Source organism: Amblyomma mixtum, chromosome 3 (genome assembly GCF_055824585.1).
Source record: "Amblyomma mixtum isolate Tamu chromosome 3, ASM5582458v1, whole genome shotgun sequence".
In the NCBI taxonomy this organism is placed as follows: Eukaryota; Metazoa; Arthropoda; class Arachnida; order Ixodida; family Ixodidae; genus Amblyomma; species Amblyomma mixtum.
The window spans coordinates 18,430,636-18,454,603 of record NC_143014.1 but is presented as its reverse complement, the minus strand read 5'-3'; positions in this window follow the sequence as shown (position 1 = coordinate 18,454,603).

The window sequence follows — 23,968 nt, the reverse complement described above, 5'->3', positions numbered from 1 at the left end:
CATGCTCTTACTAGAACGAATATTTTTCAGTGAGTACTTTCACATGCGACGCATACTCGTCCGGAGGGACACACGAGGTTGCTCCATGTTCGCATAGGCAACCCATGATTAAACGCGACAGAAACTCTGCACAGAAAGTTATGAGCAGCATACTTATCGATGCAAGACAATGTTTCGTATGTTTTTATTGAAATCAATTGCTTTCGCGGCGGCAACAGCTCCCTCGTCGCACGCCGTCTAGACGCGCCCATTGGCCAGTCGCAGAGCGAACACACCGACGCTGCGACCAAATACCAACCGGACAGAACTGGATAGCAAGCAGTCTGAGGCTAGTCCGACGGCCCATCCCAGTCGCAGACCGACAGATTCGCAACGTAGCATGCGAAAATCGCATGCATGTGCAACGGGCCTAAGTGCGACGTGAGGTAACGTGGGAGCTGTTTCCATGGCGGAAACAAGCTGTTAATCATACGTCTTGCTCCTAAAGGTTTTAACATCAATACGTTCCGTGTAGCGTTTCTGTTGCGTTTCATCGGCCGCCGCGGTGGCTCGGTGGTTATGGCACTCTGCTGCTGACACGATAGGCGCGGGTTCGACCCCGGCCGCGGCGGTCGAATTTCGATGGAGGCGAAATTCGATAGGTCCGTGTACTGTGCGATGGCAGTGCACGTTAAAGGGTCCCTGAAAGGGGTGTCTGAGGTTGGCAAAAAAATACTTGCATAATGTAGAGCGTAGGCCACTGAACGTTCATGCCGCGTACAATACATCAAAAGCGAGTAGATAATTTACAATACATTTTCAAAAACTGCTGCTCCCGAGCCTTGCGGCGGTGAACTTCCGCCCGAATCTGTACTCATTACGTCATTTTAGTACTCTTTACGTCACCAGCGTAGGGCTATCATTGGTTCGCGGTGCCAACGTGAAATCGCATATTTAACAAACTAAAAGCTCTAGATACTTCACATTCTTACTCTTTACGGAACCATTTTGCATTTCAGCAAGGAGAGTTGTCGTTTATATGCATGTTTACGCGGTTATTGTGTGTTTGGTGTCAGAAATTAGTAGACACCTTTAGCATACCGTGTTACCGGTACCGGGCTCAGCGGCGGTGGGCGGGCACCCGGTACTCCGGTAACGGTAATACGGTACACGGTATGCTAAAGGTGTCTAGTACTGCACTTCCGGTTTACAATGTTTTCGTCTGCTCGTGCCGCTTGTGTCACTCCGCCGGCGCCGCCGTCGAACCGAATGGAGGTGCGATTTGGAGTTACCGCACTACTGATTTCTGTCGCGACCTCCGTCGCATGCGCAATCAAAATTGACCGGCCGTGCTGTGTCGTTGGTTGCAAAGCCAGGGTTAGGCAAGATGTTGCCCTTCGGCACTGTCTGCCGAAAGATGGAAGTGAGCGAGCTGTCGTCGTCGTCAGGATTCAGCGCCCGATTTCTGAACGGCGTGTCCTTAAAAACTTGGCCGACGCGCCGCACCAATCGTCGCTTGCGAACTGCCGCCCCACTACAAGCAGGGACACACGGAGCGGTGAGCATCGCTGTGCCGCTCTACCCAAGCTCCGCTCACAACCGGTGTCGCACTTCGCCGCCATGCAGCAATGCCTGAGCGCTGCTTGGGATGGTGTACAAATATCACAAGGCAAGATCGCCTTGTTATCAGAAATACTTCTCGAGCAGCGAAAAAGCACACCTGCTTATGTTGCGAGCTTTCAGCAACGGCCCCGCTTGCGGCCGCTCCGGGCGGCGTATTTCCATTTCAGCGTACGTAGCCGCATTCGGCCGCTAGTTGCGCTGATTGTCTGCAACGTCACATCCGGCGTTGTCATGACAACATTGAGACGCCACTGTTCGCGCTTTGCTTGCAAATGGCCGTTCGCTTCGTCAGCAGTTCATCAAAAATGACACATTTTTCACATTTCTTATCCCAGGGTTTATTACTTACGTCAAGAACACACTTTAGCTCGTCTTTATGGCGCCGGCAGACGGGATCCAGGCCGGCCGGCCGGCTCGCTTGGCGTACCTCACGTTCGCACAAGAAAATACAAAACAACCATGATACCAAACAGGATGCTTCCTAGATTCGAGTAACGACAATATGCCTGTGCAAAAGTGGATCTTTCGGCAACGCCGCGCGACGAACTGCGCGCTGGTCTCAGGCTGCCCTAGTCGTCGCTAGGCCTAGCTGGTTTCGTATCGAAGCCGCAGCTGACGGCGCTTCGGAAGTCGCCTACGCTGTAATAAAAGGCCTACTCTTCACATCGCTTTACTGCGAACTCGTCCCATTATAGAAAGATGTGTTCGATTTCCACGACGCATTCAGCAACGGAGCTAGAAGACGGCAGGCAAACCGCACCTAGTAGCAGCAGCACCAAAGCGGCTGTGGGATGAAATTTGCTTGTATCGCAGTCATCACTTTTACCAGCAACTCGATATTGGCCAACGATCGTCAGAAATTATGCATTTTTGACATGCATCTGTCCAAGGGCTTGCGGTGGACGAGAACAAACAATACTAGCGCGTTTTTTCAGTTGCCGGCGGCCGGCATCAAGGCTGGCAGGCCGATCCGGCGTGGCTCGGCCCCGAGCGCCATGTGGAGCGCGCTGTACGGCATCATGACGCTGCCGCTCTCCGCACTCGTATTGGCTCCCGCTTCCCGTCGTTGCGTTTTCCGCGCGCGGCTCGTCGTTGACATCCAGCAGGTTGGACGCAGGCGACGAGCTGCGATCGGTCGTTACCAACGTTTTTAGATCTCTTTCAGTTTGAAAGCTGCGGTGCGCGGATTATCGCCTTTCCGTTTCCTTCCGTGCGGTGGCGCTCGCCACGCTGTTTGCCCGACCAGCGTGGCCCTTCGCGTCTACGCCATGGTCACCGCCGCCTGATTTGGAGCAGCCAGCAGATATCAGCTGTCCTGTGCCAGTTGTTGGCAGTGACGCTTATCTTACAGTATACAAAAGCTTCAAGCAAGGGTGCTTAAAGCATCCCACCAAAAAGATGCTAGAGTTTACCAACATTGTAAACAAAGCAATCCCGATTTCTTTGAAGGAAAGTCCCGTTTTTGAAAGGGACGTTTTTTGGGAGCTGCTAGACGAGCTTGAATTGCAAAACCTTGTTCGGCTTGGATGTGCAGAGCATATGGCCACTTTTACATGCCAAGTGCTGCATTTTGTCATAGTGGCACGCATCCACTTCTAGGCGAGAGACGTGAACCGTCGGCTAGAGAACAGAGAAATATTGTCATTGCAAATAAAAAAGCTCGCCTTCAAGTAGCCATTCCCTCCGTGCTTCCGACTTAGTGTGTCTGCATTTAATGCTTGTTTGTGTTCAATGAAATTAACATTCTAAAAATGAAAGTGCAGTACGCTGCTCCTGTCTGTGCTATCATTGCAAATAAAAAGCTCTTCTATAGTTATTCCCTCCCTGCATCCAGCTAAATGTGTCTGCATTTATAGTTGTGTTCTCTGAAATTGGAATTCTAAAGAACGTGCAAAATGCTGCTCGCATGTGCGGTGCTTCGTTGATAATATAGCGCGGAATTTCGTGACTGATCTAGAAGCGGAACATCGCTAGTTTTATCCTTTCATTAATGTTTCGTGCATTCTCCCGAAGAAATATTGATAGCCCTACTCCAACATACGCATATCATAAGCGCTAAACGTCGCAAACGTGATGCGATAAAGCGCAATGCAAACGATTGGTTTTTTGCGAACTGGCATCAGCCTGCTCTTTATCTCACCCTTACTAGCCAGGTGAAACATTTCTTTAACCATGAGGCTGAAGTTTCAACGTGACAGCTCCAAAAGTACAGCAAATTTGGGTTCGTCGTGTTCGCTCCCAATGTTATCGCGGATGAGAACAGGCTGTCACAGCAACTGCCAAGCGCGAGCGCTCCGGCGCCTCCGGGCCGACAGCGACAGCAGCGCCGCGTGGTGAGTGGAAACGGACGGGGGCCGCTTTCTCGGGCGCGGCGCGGGGGAGCTTGCAAACTGAAATGGATCTAAAAACGTTGGTCGTTACGACGTCGTTCACAACGGCGCGCCGCAGCCAATCGCACGTGTCCCCGCCTTAAAGGGGCCCAGCAACGCTTTTTTCATATGCTTTAGATGATTTCTTCATGACACGCAGATACCGAATCAAAAAGAATACTGGAATCGGTGCACTAGAACGGGAGTTAAGGAATGAATTTTCAAAATACAAGCAAACAAAAAATTGCCCTCGACTCAAATTTTCCCGCTCTTCTCTTTGCCGTTTCACTCACCCAATGACGACACGCGGCGAGACCAATCGAAACAGCGTGCACGCGCACGTCACCACAACGTCCGGGAGATAGATGGGAAGATAGCTTCTCATGGTTTCCTGGTCGCTGTAACACGTTTCCACTGACGCTGACGGCGTAGTTTCCATGGTTACAAGCACGTGGGCGCTAGACAGACGGAGCGAAGGAGCCGAAAGCTCCACTCTAGTACAGGCATGTTGTCGTTGCTCGAATCTAGAAAGCATCCTTTCAGGTAGCATGGCTGTTTTTGTATTTTCTTGTGCGAACGTGAAGTAAGCCGAGCCTGCCGGCCGGCCAGCCTGGACGCCGGCAGACGGGATCCCGTCTGCCGGCGTCATAAAAACGAGCTAAAGAGTGTTCTTGACGTAAGTAATAAAGCCTAGGAAAATGAGAAATATATCATTTTTCTGGGTGACTGGCCAATACCGAGTTGCTTTAAAAGGGACAACTGTGGCACGAGCGAATTTGTTGCGAGAACCGCCTCGCAGCTGCCTCTGACCGACGGGGTCCGGCTCGACTGGCGCCCGCTAGCTCCGCTGCTGAGGGCGTAGCGGAAATTGACCGCGCTATTATTTTATTGCGAGATAATGCTGTTGACAGAAAAGCGGTGTGAAGAGTAGGCCTTTTATTACAGCGCAGGCGCCTTCTGAAGCGCCGGCCGCTGCGGCTTCGACGCGAAATGAGCTATAGGCCTAGCGACGACCACGGCAGCCAGACAGCAGCAGAGCTCGTCGCCCGGAGCGCCCGCGAGCGGTGCCGTTGCCGTAAGCTCGCAACATAAGCAGGCATGCTTTGTCGCTGCTCGAGTATAGCTGGCAGTCTTTCTGTTAACAAGGCGATCTTGTCTTTCCTCGCGATATTTGTATACCAAGCCAAGCAGCGCTCACGCACTGCTGCACGGCGGCCAAGTGCGACACCGGTTGTGGGTGGAGCTTGGGCAGAGCGGCGCAGCAGGAGGCCACGAAGTTCTTTGATGCAAAGTAATAGCCAGCGCCTCTGCTGGGGCTTTTTTTTCTAACAAGCTTTGAAATGCTTTTGCGTATGAAAAGATGCTAGTTTTTTTTTTCAATTTAATATAAAAGGACGCAACAAAACATAAGATATTTTTGCTCACGAACACAATTAGCTTGTTATTAGTTGTTCATCCAATCATAATCGCCCGCCAGCTGAAGTCATATCCGCTGCAAAAATGCAAAAGACCACCGCTGTGTGCCGACGCCGTCAGTGCCATGATTTTGATTCTCGAGCAACTTAAAATATTAAATACAGAAATATGCGTGTTATGACCGGTGGTAATAACAAGGAAGCAAAACAATGCACTCAGATTATGGTGCAGGGCCCCTTTAAAGGGGCCCAGAAACACAATCTTAGTTAAAGGGACCATGAAAAGAATTAAAAGCCGCTTGCAAATGTTAGAAGTGATGCTCAGAAGCATTGACACCAAGTATGAGTCTTCGGAACTCAGCCGGCAATTTATTATGAATTTTTAAAAACCGTGTTTTTCAAAATTCGCGGGCATAGGTGGTGTCCAATCTGAACGAGCCGCAAGGCATGCTGGGTACTCCGACTTCCGGGTCTTTCGGCGAGATGCGCGTGTACGGCGCTCTGCTTGAAATGCGGATTTGCCAAGCTTAAATTCGCTCCTAATAAGTTAATACGCGCGAATGAAGTCGTAAAAAAAGGTCAGCATGCTCTGCGTGCACTATTATGCACACGCTCGACGTTCCGTATTGGAATTATGGGCGGAAAAGCGTTGTAAGTGCGAACGTTTCGGCATGCGTCGTCTGTTCGCGCTGAAGTTTAGGACGCTTCATTCACTCGCTGAAAAGTCCGCTTCTTGTTACGGTTATCATATGGCTGCTACATAGTTCTCTAATATATATTAGAGTACATATTTCCTAGAGGTTTCGCGCTTCCAGGCGCTGAATATATGGACTACCAGCAACCGCAGCCTAGCATTACGTACGAGCGCACATTGTAGCAGGGTGGCTACGACGGCAAGGAGCTTGAACCGTGCAAATCCGCGGAGGACTTTCGGTACTTTTTCTATACACGCCGCGGTGGCCTAGCGGTTAGGGCGCTCGGCTACTAAGTCGGAGGACCCGATCCGGGACTCGGCGGCCGCGTTTCCGATGGAGGCGAAGCGCGAAAGGCGCCCGTGCGCTGCGCGATGTCAGCGCACGTTAAAGAACTCCCGGTGGTTCCAAATAATATGGAGGCCTCTACTACGGCGTTCCTGACTGCTCACGTGTCGCTTCTCCTCTCGAAAGTCTGTGAACTTATCAATGTTTTACAACCTTAGCAAGGGGCACAATCTGTTTTATCGTCGGTTTCTGTACTTGTCAGCTTAAAGGGACTATGAAACAAATTTATTGAGATTATGTAAAGATAGGCAATCCATCACTCGTCACTCCAGCGCAAGAATTTTTGAGCTAGCATCAATAACAACGAAGTTATAGGCGATTAAAAATCACCCTCCTCCTCTCCCCCCTCAACTCGTACGCGCGGGGCACCATAAAAAAAAAAGAAAACAGCTCCGGGACTGGGCTCCGCCCATGAAAACGTCATTCGCTGACGTTCGGTTTACAACTTCCGGTTGTCGCACTCCCGAGGAGCAGCGTGCGTCGGCAGCGTCTCTCCGGTCTCGGCGCTTTCTTGGATTGCGGCGCGCGTCGGGTTTCTTTGCTAGTTGGCAGAATGGACCCGGACCTGTTCCCGGCTCACACAATGTTTTATTTTTTTGTGCGCTGGTTCGGCCGTCACACCGATGCTGCCAAGTCTTGGTGTGAAACACCGTGCATATACTGAGCGTAGCTCTCGAATGATGTTGAACACCCGGCTGCGGGATCGCAAAATCGCGCCGCCCGACTTAGAACACAAGGAACATACGGTATTACGGTCGTAAAACGGACGAGAGAGTGAAACAAGGTCGGGACCGAGTCTGCATGTCGAAGCAGCAGCCGAATGTGAACCGCAGCAGTACGTAGCCGTCAGGCCAAGGCCCTCCGCGACAGCTAACGCTTCGAATTCGTCCTGTGCCCTAAGTAAATGCGGCACCTTTTTTTAAGTTATCGTAGACAAAATTGTCTTCCATCGCAGATCATATCGTGTAAACGTTCATACCGATCGCTGTAAGCTGGAAACTCAGCTTCCCGGCGGGAAGAAACTGTGTCGGCAGCGACTTCGGTCGAAGCTTCAGGTGCTTGACATTCATGCCTGACTGTCGAACGAGCGCTGGGTTATAGTAGTAAGCGTCAGGTGCGAAGTGTCGATCGCAAACGCGGAGTCTTCGGCGGGCGTGCGACGCTGGCAGTCCGATGCGCTCCATCCAGGCTGCTCGCTCACGCACGTCTCTAGGAATAACATGCCTAGAGACGCTCGCCAGTAACTGGGTTTGCAGCCGACGACACAGCAAGGCGTATTCATCTTGGGCGGTCGAAAAAGGCACTGCGAGTGGCTCCCGAACTCGCGACAGAAAGAGGCGGCAGAGGTAAATTAAAACCATATGCGCGAAGGCAATGCCCTCGCTCGCGCTTGCCCGAGGGGGTCGCGCGGCAGCTCGAGCAGACGATTTTCACCGCTACCGGAAGTGTGCCCGTGACGTCGAAGCTGCCGCGGCTCTAGCGAATGACAGCGTGTGGTGGCCTGCCGACGTCATGGGACTAGTGACGTCTGTTTTCCCGATTTTGGTTTCAGAATTGCTCCCTACGAAGACACCAAGCGGCGCGCGAATTTTAAAAAACACGATTTTTAAAAATTCATAATAAATTGCCGGTTCAGTTCCGAAGACTCATACTTGGTGTCAATGCTTCTGAGCATCACTTCTAACATTTACAAGCGGCTTTTAATTCTTTTCATGGTCCCTTTAATTGCTTTCGTTGCATATTTGCTATGCTTTATGGAATAATTACTGCAGAAGCTAGCATTCTTAACAACTCTGTCATGTGATTTAACTTTAGTTCAGCTGTAATGCAAAAATGCAACTGCATTACAAATGTGTTGAATTTTCAGCACTACTGTAGTCTTTCTGCCTGTACGAATTATGTCCCGACAAGCATGCACCGAGACTTTGTGGCTGAAAACCTCCACTTATGTGCGCCAAGAGCCCAGATGGGAAGTTACATGGCAGCTATTCCAGCAGTGAGAGGCGTCCACTTACTGCAGCTTTGGTGGATGCACAAGAACTTTTCTCACAAACAAAATTGACTATGTATAGTTATGCACTGCAACTGCACTGCAATGCATTTCACACCCTGCATGGTGGTGTGGGACATTACAAGCCATTTACATTTAACTTGCACCTCTGAATGTTAAGAATTTCTGTCCTCGATTTCCCGATGCTGGTTGCTGCATTAGGTAGATGAAAAAAATGTACAAAAATAAATGCTTTGTTTTGTGTCATCTCTTGAACATTCACTAGCTTCAAGGATGTAAGATCAATGTTGCTTCCCATGAAAGCAGAGGAGAGCCTGTAGCCATTTTGCTGTCGTGTACTTCATGCTCTGAGCCTAGTTGAAGGAGAACCACCAGCCTGTGTACAGACAGATGTCGCCAATGATTGGCACCTCAGCTGTTGATGCCTAGCTATGTATAGAAATGTGGAGATGTATAACTTACGCACTGTATGCACAATGTTCAAGGTAAGGTAGGTAACAACACTAGCAGCTAGGCAAAAGATGAGCTTGCCTTCTGTTTTTCCTAATAAAAACCTAAAGCCAAAACAAGGCATCAAAGCCTGCTACAGAGCTTCACTACAGGCACCACAACATGCACTACAGCGCTTGTCTCTTCTCCTTTCTTTGTTTGTGTTTGCATGCTTTGGTGCTGCTCCTTTTCTTAGATTCAAAATGCACCAACTAGCCCCAAAAGAAGTTTTTTTGAATGTAAACAAAGTCAGGCACAAAGACAAAGCAGTAAGCAACAGGAGCCAAAAGCAGAACAAGCTCTTGACGTGGGCAGCTTTACAGTTGAACTGCAAGAGGAGCAAGTTTCTCAGCTATTAACGAGAAACTCTTCTTGTCCTGTAGGTATAACATCATATCTTTGTCTTGCAAAACCTTTCGCAGCGCATTTTCTACAGCATGTAATAAATGAGTTTAATGCAGGAGATGTTTGTGGCAAATAGTAAATTATAATAAATAGTATGGTCAAGAGTAAAAAAAATATCATGCTTCAGATTTTACAGCACACACAGAAGCTTGATACGAGTTGTATTCAGAATCTTCTACAAGTCCCTGTTATAAAGTCTTGTGCAATGTTGAACAAAAGGCATTTGCATCCAGTTTTAGCTTTGGCGTTAACAATGCGGCACAGCATGCACATTGATAAACCATCCCTAAGACACTAGTGATACCAAAAAGTCTGTAATGACTGAACACAATGCGTTCCTTGGCTTTTTAATAAAAAAACGTAATTTTATAGCATGATTATTACTCTTGATCGTTATGAACCCAACGACCACTAGACCAGCCTCTGCCTTCCTTGTAGCATCTTGCACTTCTTGAAATCACCAATGTACCTCTCAATTAGTCAATCATTAAGTGCAATATTACTACATGCAAACATGCAATGCATCACATATGCAAGCTATAGACGTAGACATTTATTTACTTCATATGCATGTTCAGCACATAAACAGTGTGCGAATGACACTTTGCTGCACAGTGAGAGTTCAGTATTATAGCATTTGTCTCAGATGTCAATTCTACTAAGTTCTGTACAATGAAAGGTGAAAAACAGCTAGGCTATGTTGGCTGCCATTTATTTTTAATTGTGTTATCCTGAAGTGAAGCTTTTCCCAACTTACTCACTCAGAGTATGAAAAGAAAGGCGGTTAATAATTCTTATCACTTTCTAATGCGATCACCTCATCTGTCAGCCTCCTTCTCCGCACACAGGAAACGAAGAAACATTACTGCAACATGCGGGTCCACACAAACAGGGAACTTATGTGTAACAGGTTGCTTAATTATAATTTTCGACACTTGCTGCGTGCTCATGTCGACTAGTGTTCAGGTGAAAACGTGTTTCAGATTGAGCATGAAATTAGCGAAAATGGCCTCATAGAACAATTTATAACTCTTACAAGTGCTCGTAAACATGCCTTAACACTGCGACCAGAGCAGTGCCAGCGAACGAGATGCCGCCGTACGTGGCCGCGGTGTCGCCGCTTCGACAGCTGACGGCAGTAACAACACACGCCTTAAGTATTAGCTATGAATTCGAGCTACTCGCATTCAGCGCAAATTTCTAGGAATAATCGTCCTGTCCTTTAACATCTTAAGTTGTCACGCTGTACTGACGGAGGCCGAACAGCATATATTCGCAAACATAGCCCGCGCGGTGCTGCCGCCGTCATGCGAGAACGGTTGTGGCACATAGCCGAAGTCTTCCGAGCGAGAAATTGGTGCTCCTCAAGGAGATAAACAACCTACTTTACCGAATTCTTCAACTTCCACAACGCTCTCAAAACTCTGCCGCAAACAAAATGCTCGAAGCACAGCATAGGGTTGACCGTCGCAGGCAGTCTGCCAGCGGATCGCAACGGCGCACTGTTCTTGCTGTTCCCTGTACTTGATGGCACACGGAACATGTTGCATTCCGTTGCAATGAAGTTTCTGCAGGTTGCGGCAGCGCACAACATCCTTTTTCCAGCAATGTGAGCGCCAGTATTAAGAAAAGAAAGACCGAAACCGCACGTCTGCAAGCAATGCCTACGGAAACCAAACGACAGAAAAGACCCGGAAGTTCAAATTCACGTGACAAAGTTGCGCCGTGACGCAATGTCCGCCGTCAGTTGGACACCACCTATTCTGAAACCAAAACCGGGAAGATAGACGTCACTAGTCCCATGACGTCGGCAGGCCACCACACGCTGTCATTCGCTAGAGCCGCCGCAGCTTCGACGTCACGGGCACACTTCCGGTAGCGGTGAAAATCGTCTGCTCGAGCTGCCGCGCGACCCCCTGGGGCAAGCGCGAGCGAGGGCATTGCCTTCGCGCATATGGTTTTAATTTACCTCTGCCGCCTCTTTCTGTCGCGAGTTCGGGAGCCACTAGCAGTGCCTTTTTCGACCGCCCAAGATGAATACGCCTTGCTGTGTCGTCGGCTGCAAACCCAGTGACTGGCGAGGTGTTGAACTCAGGCATGTTACTCCTAGAGACGTGCGTGAGCGAGCAGCCTGGATGGAGCGCATAGGGCTGCCAGCGTCGCACGCACGCCGAAGACTCCGCGTTTGCGGTCGACACTTCGCACCTGACGCTTACTACTATAACCCAGCGCTCGTTCGATAGTCAGGCATGAATGTCAAGCAGCTGAAGCTTCGACCGAAGTCGCTGCCGACACTGTTTCTTCCCGCCGGGAATTGTGAGTTTCCAGCTTACAGCGATCGGTATGGACGTTTACACGATATGATCTGCGATGGAAGACAATTTTATCTACGAGAACTTAAAAAAAGGTGCCGCATTTACTTAGGGCACAGGACGAATTCGAAGCGTTAGCTGTCGCGGAGGGCCTTGGCCTGACGGCTACGTACTGCTGCTGTTCACATTCGGCTGCTGCTTCGACATGCAGACTCGGTCCCGACCTTCTTTGACTCTCCCGTCCGTTTTACGACCGTAATACCGTATGTTCCTTGTGTTCTAAGTCGGGCGGCGCGATTTTGCGATCCCGCAGCCGGGTGTCCAACATCATTCGAGAGCTACGCTCAGTATATGCACGGTGTTTCACACCAAGACTTGGCAGCATCGGTGTGACGGCCGAACCAGCGCACAAAAAAATAAAACATTGTGTGAGCCGGGACCAGGTCCGGGTCCATTCTGCCAACTAGCAAAGAAACCCGACGCGCGCCGCAATCCAAGAAAGCGCCGAGACCGGAGAGACGCTGCCGACGCACGCTGCTCCTCGCGAGTGCGACAACCGGAAGTTGTAAACCGAACGTCAGCGAATGACGTTTTCATGGGCGGAGCCCAGTCCCGGAGCTGTTTTCTTTTTTTTTTATGGTGCCCCGCGCGTACGAGTTGAGGGGGGAGAGGAGGAGGGTGATTTTTAATCGCCTATAACTTCGTTGTTATTGATGCTAGCTCAAAAATTCTTGCGCTGGAGTGACGAGTGATGGATTGCCTATCTTTACATAATCTCAATAAATTTGTTTCATAGTCCCTTTAACTGTTTTGCCTGTTGATTGCATAGAGTGAGTTACAATGGTGCTATTAGCGTCGGTAATACCGCGTATATTCCGTTTTTTTAATATTTTAATGTCCTCCCAAAAAAACTTCATGGCTCTGATGGCGTCGCCACACAGTGGCGGGTTTTTAGCAGCGGATATGACATCACCTGGCGCGAGCTTGATGATCGGACAAACAGTAAATATACTGCAAATTGTGTGAATAAATAGAGACACATTTTGTAACCTGTCTGCGTTTTATATTAGATCAACAAAAACAACTTGTTTGTCTTAGATAAAAGCCCTGCAAAGCAAGTAAAATAAAAATACACCACCAGGGGCGCTCTGGCATAGATGTCGCAGGGCATCTATAGCAAGCTCGCAATAATGGAAATCGACGAAGAGGGGAAGGACAGCCTAGGAAGTGATCATAAACGTATTAGTCTACAGTTGGGAGCCCTAGTCAAAAGAGAAATGCAACGAAGTCCAAAAGACAACGCAAAATTAAATGATGAACAAATAGCGCTAATATCAGCCGATATAGAAGAAGTAATTGAGAAACGCCACATGGAAAATTGGGATTATAATCAGTTGGAACTGCTCATCGCTACAAAAATGAAACAAGTGAAAGGAGTTAACCGCTGGAGAGGAAAGAGGAAGCCACGAAGCTGGTGGAATATGGAAATTAAGGAGGCCATCGAACAACGACGGGTGGCTTCAAGGGAACACAGAGAAGCAAAGAGGGCGCAGTTATCTGTAGAGGAAATAGGAAAAAAATGGGAATCTTATCGACAAAAGAAACAGCAAGTTCAGGTCCTAGTCCAGGCTAAAATAAAGCAGTCCTCTGATAAATGGCTGGCTGAAGTTCGCGAGGCAAATAAAGGGGGGCCAAGAAAATTCTGGAACCATATAAGCTGGTTGGGAAAAACAAATCAAAGAAAGCAGGAACAGATTATAGATGCTGAGGGAAAATGTTTGGAGGGAGACGATGCTGTGGACTACATTACGTCATTTATAGCTGCGTCTTTTAGCGACGCCAATGGGGTAATCTCCCCAAGTGAGGCGGCAACACAGGACAGCTCAAAAGAGAACAGCTTAGAACTGACTAGTCTTAACTGGGAAAAGGCGGAAGCGAATATTCCTAAAACCACATCCGCAGGGATAGACGAAATTCCAATTAAGCTGATTAATGAACTTGGCCCAAGAAGCAAGGACGCGCTGATAAAAGCATTGGAGGCAGTCATAACAAATAAGCAAATTCCGCACAGCTGGAGACAGAGTAAAATGAATTTGATTTATAAAGGGAAAGGAGATAAGGTGAACATAAAATCCTTCCGTCCGATTACGATAACATCTGTTATGTACAGGCTGGCAATGCAGGCGGTGAAATTAAAAATGCAGTCATGGGTAGAAGGGAATAGGATACTCGGAGAACTTCAGAATGGGTTCAGAAGGGGTAGGCGGTTAGATGATAGCCTGTTCGTGCTTACCCAATGCATAGAAATAGCTAAGGCGGAAAATAGACCTCTGTTTATAGCCTTTCTAGACATAAGCGGTGCATACGATAACGTGAACAGGGAACTCCTGTGGAGCATATTGAAAGATTTAGGTATTGGTGATGAGGTAATTGATTTTCTACAGGAAATCTACCGAGATAATGAAGTTGAAATTACATGGGAAGGGAAAAAAAGTACCACAACTGTAGGGGTGCACAAAGGATTAAGGCAAGGTTGCCCTCTATCACCGCTGCTGTTCATGCTTTACGTGATAAATATGGAAAGAAGGCTAGAAGAAAGTAATCTGGGTTATAATCTATCGTACAGATTAGGCGGAAATGTAGTTGAGCAGCGACTCCCGGGTTTAATGTATGCGGACGATATTGTACTGTTAGCAGATAGCCAGGAAGATTTACAAACTTTGGTTAATTGCTGTGGAGACGAAGGAGACGCTCTAGGATTCAGTTTTAGCGCAACTAAATCAGGTGTGATGATTTTTAACGATACAACTGATCAGGTGCTTACAATACAAGGCCACGAAATACCCAAAGTGGCCGAATACAAATACCTCGGGATATGGCTAAACGAAGGGCAGATATACACGGAAAAGCATGAACAGGCTCTTAGGGCAAAAGGACGAAGAGACGCCGGGATAATGAAACATAGGGCATTATGGGGGTACAACAAATATGAAGTACTAAGAGGTATTTGGAAAGGAATAATGGTGCCGGGACTTACTTTCGGCAATGCGGTTCTGTGCTTAAGGGCAGAAGTTCAGTCGAGATTAGACGTAAATCAGAGAGCTGTTGGAAGATTAGCACTAGGTGCCCACGGCAAAACCACAAACGAGGCAGTACAAGGGGATATGGGCTGGGCATCGTTCGAGGCACGGGAAGCTAAGAGTAAAATACTATATGAAGAACGCCTGAGGAAATTGAACGATAACAGATGGGCAGCTAAGGTATTTAAATATTTATACAGAAACAACGTTGACTCACAGTGGCGGAAAAGAATTAGAAAACTAACCAGTAAGTATGCCGGTCATGAGGACGGAGAAAGAAAGAGCATTAAACGACAGGTCAAAAACGCGGAAGTTAAAAATTGGATGAATTCAATGGAAAAGAAACATAGTGTAGAACTATATCGATTCTGGAAAAGGCAGATCAGGAAAGAATTTTTCTATGATAACTCAAGAGGCAGTGCCCTACTTTTTGAAGCTAGATCAGGGTGTCTTAGAACGCGCAGCTACAAAAAGAAATTTAACGAAGAAGATGACACATGTGCAGTGTGTGGTAGATCTGTGGAAACAATTGAACACCTCATAATCAAATGTGATGGTATCCATCCGGATGTCGATGCAGGCACAGTCACTCTTTCTGAGGCCCTAGGGTTTAAAGATAACAATGGTCATGTAAATAAATCTGCAGTGGAAGTCAGCAAAAAGCGATTGGAGGATTGGTGGCTGAAAAGCAGAGATGTGGAATAAGGTTAGAATAGTAGGAAACCGTAGGCAAAGTTGATGGAGAATCTTAATGAGAATTGCCAACACAGTAAACAAAAAAAATAATAAATAAAGAAAAGCTGAGCATGGTGGCAATTGCCACCACCCCGTTTCAAAGGGGGCGCTCCTATCCATCCATCCATCCATCCAACGCTGCCAGCCTCAGCAAGAACGAGTTACAGAGAGCAGGCAACCATGGAGTACAAACTTCCGCGACGTGCTCTGGCTGGCTGTTTTGATTGGTTGCGCCAGGTGCCGTCATTGGGAGAGCGAAATAGGAGTGGGAAGCCCCGCCAAAATCGAGTTGAGGGCAGCGTTTTGTTTGCTTGTATTTTGAAATTTCTTCACTGAATAACTCCCGTTCCTGTGCATCGATTCGTGTAATTCTTTTTAGGTCAGCATCTGTGTGACATAAAGAACCCACCTGAAGTATAGCCGGTATCCCCCCCAAGCAGTGTTTCGCAGCCCCTTTAAGGCTGAAATCCCATTTCGGCACTCATCCGTAAAAGTCGTTCCTTCAGCTTGGGGTCCATAGTACGAGAGAAGCCGCAGCGACGGTTGCTAGACACAGGTGAACACAGCGGGAAAGCGAGCGAGCGAGCGAAAGAGCGCGTCAACCGGAAGTAAACAAACCGATCTCGTCGATGACGTATTTGTGGGCGGAGCATGGTCCCGGCCTGTAATCTTTATTTTTTTATGGTTCGCTCCGGTGTACGAGTTGAGAGGGAAAAGGCTGGTGGTCATTTTTAATAGCCATTATCTCTGGTTCCACACAAGGTAGATCAAAAATTTTTGCGGTAGGAAGATGGATCGTTCAATGTCTATCAATACTTCGACTTCTCTTTGCCTACATGGACACCGTTTCAGGGACCCTTTAAAGAATACCAGAAGCCCTTCACTACGGCGTCCCTCATAGCTTGAGTCGCTTTGGGACGTTAAACCCCCATAAACCGTAATCATGGCGTGCCTGTGCGAACATCAAGCAACCTTGCGTCGCGGCTCACGCGATGTCTTTGACGCCGGCACAGATGGGTTGCGCTGCGCCAGACAGCACATTGCGCGGGGCCGTTGTCGGCGTGCGGGGGCATCAACGCTCGCACGCACTTCCACTCTGTCGACCGCTCTGGGTAAGATTTCATATCCCGCGCGCGTGCAGCGGCCTGCCACGAGAGAGGAAAAGATGATGATGAAAACATTTATTGAAAGCCACAATGCCTTAGTTAAAGGGAAGGCTGATCGGGTCCCTAGTCCGGGACGCCGTTGGTAAAAGCCGCTGCCCGTGCTCTGGCGACGAGGGCTCGCTGTTCCTCGAGGTCCGAGCTGGACAGGGCCGCCTTCCAGCCCTCCTGCGTTGGCTGATTTATGATGTCAATGCTGTCATTTTTCTGACAAGCCCATACCATATGGTATAGGTTTGCCTTCTGGCCACAAAATTTGCACTGTGCCGCCGAAAAGGACTCGGGCTCAATAGCGTGAAGCGTAGCCGGATTACTGAAAGACATACCGTATTTACTCGCGTAATCCTCGCACTTTTTTTCCCTGAAAATCAACGCGAAGTTTGGGGGTGCGATAATTATCCGGGGAAAATTTTCAAGCAAATGTTTCGGAGTGTTAAATGAAAAGATGAATGGGTGCGAGATCGGGATTGTCAGGTCCGCTGTTGTAAATATAACGAAAACATTACTTTCAAGCGGAGAAAAGATAAGACGCGCGTCCGGCGGACGCTGCTGAAAAAACAGATAAGCGGGCGAGGCCACGCTCGCCGAAGCGAGGACAGCGGCGTCCACGGCGCTTTTTGTGTTGCTGCGTTCCGACACTAAAAGACAGATGGGGGCACAGAACTGCCTGCAGCTATTTTTCTTTTGAATGTTTCCTAAATAAAATGTTTTTTCTCGCGCCCGTTTCATCGAGATTTCGCCGCGAAAAGAGGGGTCCGGGGGGGGGGGGGGGGAGTCAGTTTAGATTTTTCGAACCTAAGCACCCCCTCTCAGTTTGGGCATCGCGTTGGGATCGCGATCGTGAAAAAAAGGGGGTGCTTAGAATCGCCTAAATACGGTAGTTGTAGCCGCGGTCAATAGATGGCGACCGCTACGACAAGCAGACGGCTCGCGGCAGTAATTTTGGGGGTGCGATGATTATGCGGGGAAAAAATTTTTCCCAATTTTTGATAGCCAATGTGGGGGGTGCGAGCATTACGCGAGTGCGAGCATTATGCGAGTAAATACGGTAGTTTGTAGCCTGCGAAGGTGACATTCCTCTGATTTACTGAAACCCTTAGCGGGCCTCGGGAGTGTCTGCCTTTGAAGGCGCAAGTGTTGTAATATTTCTTAATATGTTGTTAATGGAGAAGGGGGGCCTGAATCAGTAAGGGAGGATGTAGGAGGATTCCGGGGAAGAAAAGCTCGGGCCGAAGCGTGTGCGCGCTCGTTTCCTTCAACTTCCTGATGACCTGGTACCCATATTAATTCCTTCCGTTCAGCTGAAGTCCTACATTAACTAAGAATTTTGCAGGCTAGCGGCGTGATTCTGCCACGCATATAGTTTCTATAAGCCGCCTGGGAATCTATGTATTTCGATGCAGAGTGCGTTGCGGCTAGGGCTCTCGCTACTTCCTCCATAGCCTGTGTTTCCCCGTCCACGACTTGCATTTGGTGCACCACTGAGATTGTTGATATGCCTTGTACAGGACCGGCAGCGTCCACGAAGAAGGCTCCTTCTTCCCTTGAATAGCACTCGTCTAGCATGATGCTCCGGGTGCATGTTTTTGGGAAGCGTAAGGAATTTGCTCTTCCACTCTTTAGGTGTATCTTCTCTCCCAGCCACTTGCTGCGGAAAGCTAATGTTTAAATCTTCTAAGACCCTGTGGCCGGTCGTAGTTGTGGCCAGTCGCATTACCTGGCTTGTAAGATGGGCGCTAATCAATTCATCAGCCGTATTGTGTACCCCTAGTTTTAGCAGACGCTCCGTAGATGCTTTCATGGGTAGGCCGAATGCCTTCTTATAAGCCGTTCGAATGATAACGTCCAGGTGGTTTAGATCGGTCTTCCTCATACGAAGGTACGGGGCCACGTACACTATCCTACACTAACCGCCGCCAGTTCGTGGCGCTGTTAGCCAACCCTCCCTAGAGTTCCTGTAACCCTCCCTAAAGCCCCTGGAAATTTCTAAAGTAGCGACAACCTTTGCAGAGCGCCGCCTCTCCCTCTCCTGCGCCCGTCGCCTCTCCCCATTGGTCGATGGCATGGAGGAAGGAAAAAGAGAGGAGAGGCCCTTTCCACACAACACCATGGGAGAAAAGTGTGGAGGAAATCACGTGGTTTTTTCGCGATCGGGAGGCCATCTAGTCCGGGCAGCTTAGCAACGGCGTTGTAGTTGCTGCTTGCAAACCGGGCGGTAGCAGACGGCCGCGGCGTAGCATTTGCGGTGCGGCGTAGGCGTACTTTTCTCAACTGCTCGAGTTTGTTTTTGATCGTGCTCACAGGCTGACGATGGCGCCGTTCACTCATATCTCAGGTGGAATTCACTGCAAAACTCTCGTTGTTGCGTGCATTGATTTCAACGTGCTCGGCGACCACGATCGCACGGGCATTTCGTCTACTGCGTCACTGCTCGGAGCCGTCGGGAGACTACCGCTGCTCACTGAGGAGCACTCGCGCAGTTCGTTCACCAGTGATTCAATACGCCGTGCGCTAGAGAGGTCGTCGGCGTATTGTGCGGACGTTTCACGTCCTGTGCGTGCAGTGTGCGTGTACCATTCGCGCTCCCGTTTCCATCGGCAGTGAATCCTCGTTGCTATTAGGCGTGTTCTTGCAACGCTCCAGTGATCGTCACTGGTGTTAGTGTAACTGTCATTTTCGTTTTTCGCGATTGCGCTTGTGTGAGCGGCGGGGGCCATGACATGGGCGGAGGGCGATATTTTAAAGGAAGCATGCTGCGCTCACTCTGCTCTTATAGTATACTGCAGAAACTTTATTACCCGCCCGTTTCAAGCGTGTAACGTTTGAAGCGTCTAGCGAGCTCTAGCTTCTGGGACGTGCCGGGCTCAAGTGTATTCGTTCATATCGTGGCCAAGTCTGTGTTTCTGGTCGCGCGCTATGCTTAGACCGGTTTTCTGTTGCAGGTTTGCAATTGCTTTTCTATCTGATGTCATAGTCAAGAAGTGCGAAAAAGGCGAAGCTCTAACTGAATTAGGAGGCCTTTTCTCAGGTGTTTATTGTGCCCATGTCCTGTGATAGTGTTATATGGGGTAAAAAGTACTTAGTGAAATGAGGACCCACATGTGCGCTGAATTTCATTGATGTATGTGGTTATCTTGAAGAAAAAATAATTTGATGCATTCGATCATTACGTACAATAGATCAACTTTCATTTTATGTGTTGTCATCACGAGTAAAGTGTGCTACTATGCAGTGACATTAGAAGCTAGTATTTCATCAAGTAGCGAAAAGCGGTGCGTACAGCTGCAACTCTGCACATTATACATGAAACACAGCATTGAAATGATGCACAACACCGTGAAACTTATACTGCAGCCACTGGGTACTCCTAAACTTCTAGAAGTCCGAAAAGCTACGGTAATATATATTATGCACAATACTAGATCTGTGGATATGTGAAACATGCTATGTTGCCATATGCTACAAAGGATGGATTTATGGAGAGGGGCAGTCAAATTTTTTTCATTGAGAAAAAGATGTTCAGAATGGTTATCCTGTGTAAAATTTCAGATAAACCCTCCCCTGCTGTCTACTGTATGCACTTTGGCCCTCTCCGTTTCTGTCACCTGCGTGAGTGGCTCTTGGAGTTGTGAATCAAAAGTCATTGCTGGCACGGCCACCAATACAACACGTTATGATATTACATTTTGCGTTCAGGGTCAAGAACTCAAACTTTTTAGTATACTTGCCCATCCTCACTGCCGTATACGAGAAAGCATTCCTTGCATCACCAGCCGCACGAAAACATGCTATGAAGATAAGTATAGTATTTATGGCCAATAACAAAGTACTGCAGAATTTTTCCTACCTTCACTGCTGCAGCACAAGGCAACGTTGACACAGCCAGCTTCCCAAACATATGCAATGGAAGCAGATGGCAACGTTCAGCAGCAAGAGCTGCATTAAAGGGACACTGAGGAGAAATTGAAGTTGACTTGCATCGACAGAATACCAGTTCCTGATTACAAAAATGCCATTCATACTGACAACAAAGCTCTTGTAACGTAGAAAAGAGCAAGAACCAAAATACAGGTATCGCCGCCACAGGCCAAACTCGCAAGTACAAGCTTCATGACGTCATAGGACAAAACAGTGTTGCTAGAACCATTGCAACACTGGGACACGAGAAGCCACGAATCACTGAGGCGCAGCAAATGCATGCGCAAATGTTCTTGACGTCGCCAGATGGCGCCACATACCCGACAGCTACGCGCGCTCCTGCAGCGCTGGGACCAATCAGCGCCTGCTCACATCGGTATGCGGGCTCCCGGTATTGCATGCATGGCAGCATTGTTCACGACTCAGCCGAAAGCAGACAAGTGCACACTCATTCAGCATAAAACTGAGAGGTTTGTGCTATCCTCCAGAGAGCGCGATTAAAGTGCGGCCAGTATGCGGCACACTTCTATGCGAGCATAGCATGCAAACAACCCAATATCAATAACCTTGCTCAGGGATCTCATGCATGAACCTCTAAACTCATTCTAGCAAAGAAGCATTTTTTTTTTACAACCTCATGAGCACATTTGACAGCTGTCCACTCAAAAATCATTATGCTCTGAAATAGAAAGTGTTGCAGAGTACCATTCAAATATAAGTCTCGTGCAAGCAAGCTGTACATGAAAGGCTTCCAGGGTAGCCATATACTAAAACATTTCAGGAAGCTGTTTAAAGGGAGTACTTTACACTGCATTAAAGGGGCCCAGAAACACAATCTTAGTTAACTGCTTTGCCTGTTGATTGCATACAGTGAGTTATAATGGTGCTATTAGCGTCGGTAATACAGCGTACATTCCGTTTTTTTAATATTTTAATGTCCTCCCGAAAACAACTTCATGGCTCTGATGGTGTCGCCACACAGTGGCGGGTTTTTAGCAGCGGATATGACATCACCTGGCGCGAGCTTGATGATTGGACAAACAGTAAATATACTGCAAATTGTGTGAATAAATACACATTTTGTCACCTGACTGCGTTTTATATTAGATCAACAAAAACAACTTGTTTGTCTTAGATAAGAGCCCTGCAAAGCAAGTAAAATAAAAATACACCACCAGGGGCGCTCTGGCATGGAAACGACGCTGCCAGTCTCAGCAAGAACGAGTTACAGAGCAGGTAACCATGGAGTACAAACTTTCGCGACGTGCTCTGGCTCGCTGTTTTGATTGGTTGCGCCAGGTCCCGTCACTGGGAGAGCGAAATAGGAGTGGGAAGCCCCGCCAAAATCGAGTTGAGGGAAGCGTTTTGTTTGCTTGTATTTTGAAATTTCTTCACTGAATAACTCCCGTTCCTGTGCATCGATTCCTGTAATTCTTTTTAGGTCAGCATCTGTGTGACATAAAGAACCCACCTGAAGTATAGCCGGTATCCCCCCCAAGCAGTGTTTCGCAGCCCCTTTAAGGTGGGATAGTTTGTTCGGAAGCTTCATGAAATACACTGTGAAATCCAAGACACACAGCATTAAAAAGAGAAAGAAAAAAGAAAAAGAAAGTGCTTTCAGGCAATCGGTATGTGAAATCTCTTAATTTTAGAACGTTCCCCAAAGCTTTTATAAAATTTGACAAAATATTTTTGCAGAAATGACTCAAAAAACCTGAGCTACTGGTGACTATTGCATGCCATACTCAGTAAAGAATGCAGGGGCTCGTTCGGTTGAATGTGAAATTTACCGTTGATTTTATATGCGACTATTGTTGCGTATACCTTTATGCACTCGCTGTAGTTTCTACCGGCATCTTGCTTGCACCTGCGATTAATTCAATCCCGACTTTACGTATTCATTGATCACACGCGCCCTTAGGTTATTCTAAACTCAAGGTAGACACGTGCGCCGAAGCAGATGAGTAAATTTTTATTCTTTCACAATACAGCCACTACCAGTGGCGTAGGCAGAAGTATTTTTCGGGGAGTGTTATACGCCGCCGGTAAAAAGAAAGAGACCCTGCGCTTAAACAATACCTTAGAGATTTTTCTTCTTTAATAAAGGCGAAGGATTAGTTTTGTTCACTGCAATATGTATATAAAGATACGTGTGCACACAGGATCCCGAGAACTTCATTCATAAAAAAACATTTATTTTCTCACAAAAACAACCCATACGGAAAAACGTGGCTATTTACTATATTTTCACATCATATACAACAACACAAAAGCTTCTGCTCTACAACAGTCATCAACTGCAAACAAATGGCATTTGTCAAAACTTCTACCCCGTACATGCAAACCTGCGGGGGCCTGTGCCCATGCGGTAGCACGCTCCTTCGTTGGCTTTGAAACGCGCGCGCAATCGGCGCGGCGGCGAAACGTCAGCATGACGTCAGCCCGGACAAGATGGCGCCGAGCTTGTTTCCGGCTTCACAAAATGTCACGTGACGGCCTCTCCTCTAATTTTCCTTCCTCCAAGGTCGATGGTTTCGCGCGCAAAAGCCCTTTAAACCCGCGCTTTTCGCCGCCGCGGACGCCATATTGTCCGCTCCAACCGCGCACCGTAGGTTCGCAGGCGTCGTTGCGGACACTGCGCTTTTGCTTGCTGTGAAGAACAGCGGCTTTTGTTTTGCTCGGAACGTGTGTCAGTCACCTAACTTCAAGCCGTCTATCTGTGCGGCATGAGGAGCAGCTGCGTCTTCGGGTGCAAGAACCGTCACGACGGTGGAACGCGGTTCTTCGCGATCCCATCATCGAAAACCGACGCGGGCCGGAGGAAGGTTTGGTTACACAAAATTGGCCGGGCGAATTTTAACGCAACGCCATCGACCAGGCTTTGCGATGTAAGTGACGTGCTTTCAATAGCTGCTGAATTTTCCTTTTTTTTTTCAAGCTACGCTGTGCAGTGGTTTGTTCGCGATCGAGCATATGGCCGCAGTAAGCTCGACATGAGGGCGTTTGCGTTGAGCGCATCGTGATTGCACGCACGCAAACGTGTAAGCGTCTACCGGGCCGAAGGCTCCTGATCGGCTAAGTCCGAACAGCGACCGCGTCTACCGGGGCGGCATGCAGGGCCGCGCCAAAGACCGCCAAACCGGCAGGGAGAAAAGGGGCAATTTCACGGCGCTTAAGACACGAGGCACACGTCTAACTGTAGAGTGACGTTCCTTAAATTTGAGCGCATGCCGCAGTTAGACATACATGCGTACTATAAGCGCAGATCAAGCTGCGCTCTGACATGGTGAAGCGCACGCGTTACATTCTGCAGTCACGCGTGTGCGTGCGTGTTATATATATATATATATATATATATATATATATATATATATATATATATATATATATATATATATATATATATATATATATATATATATATATATA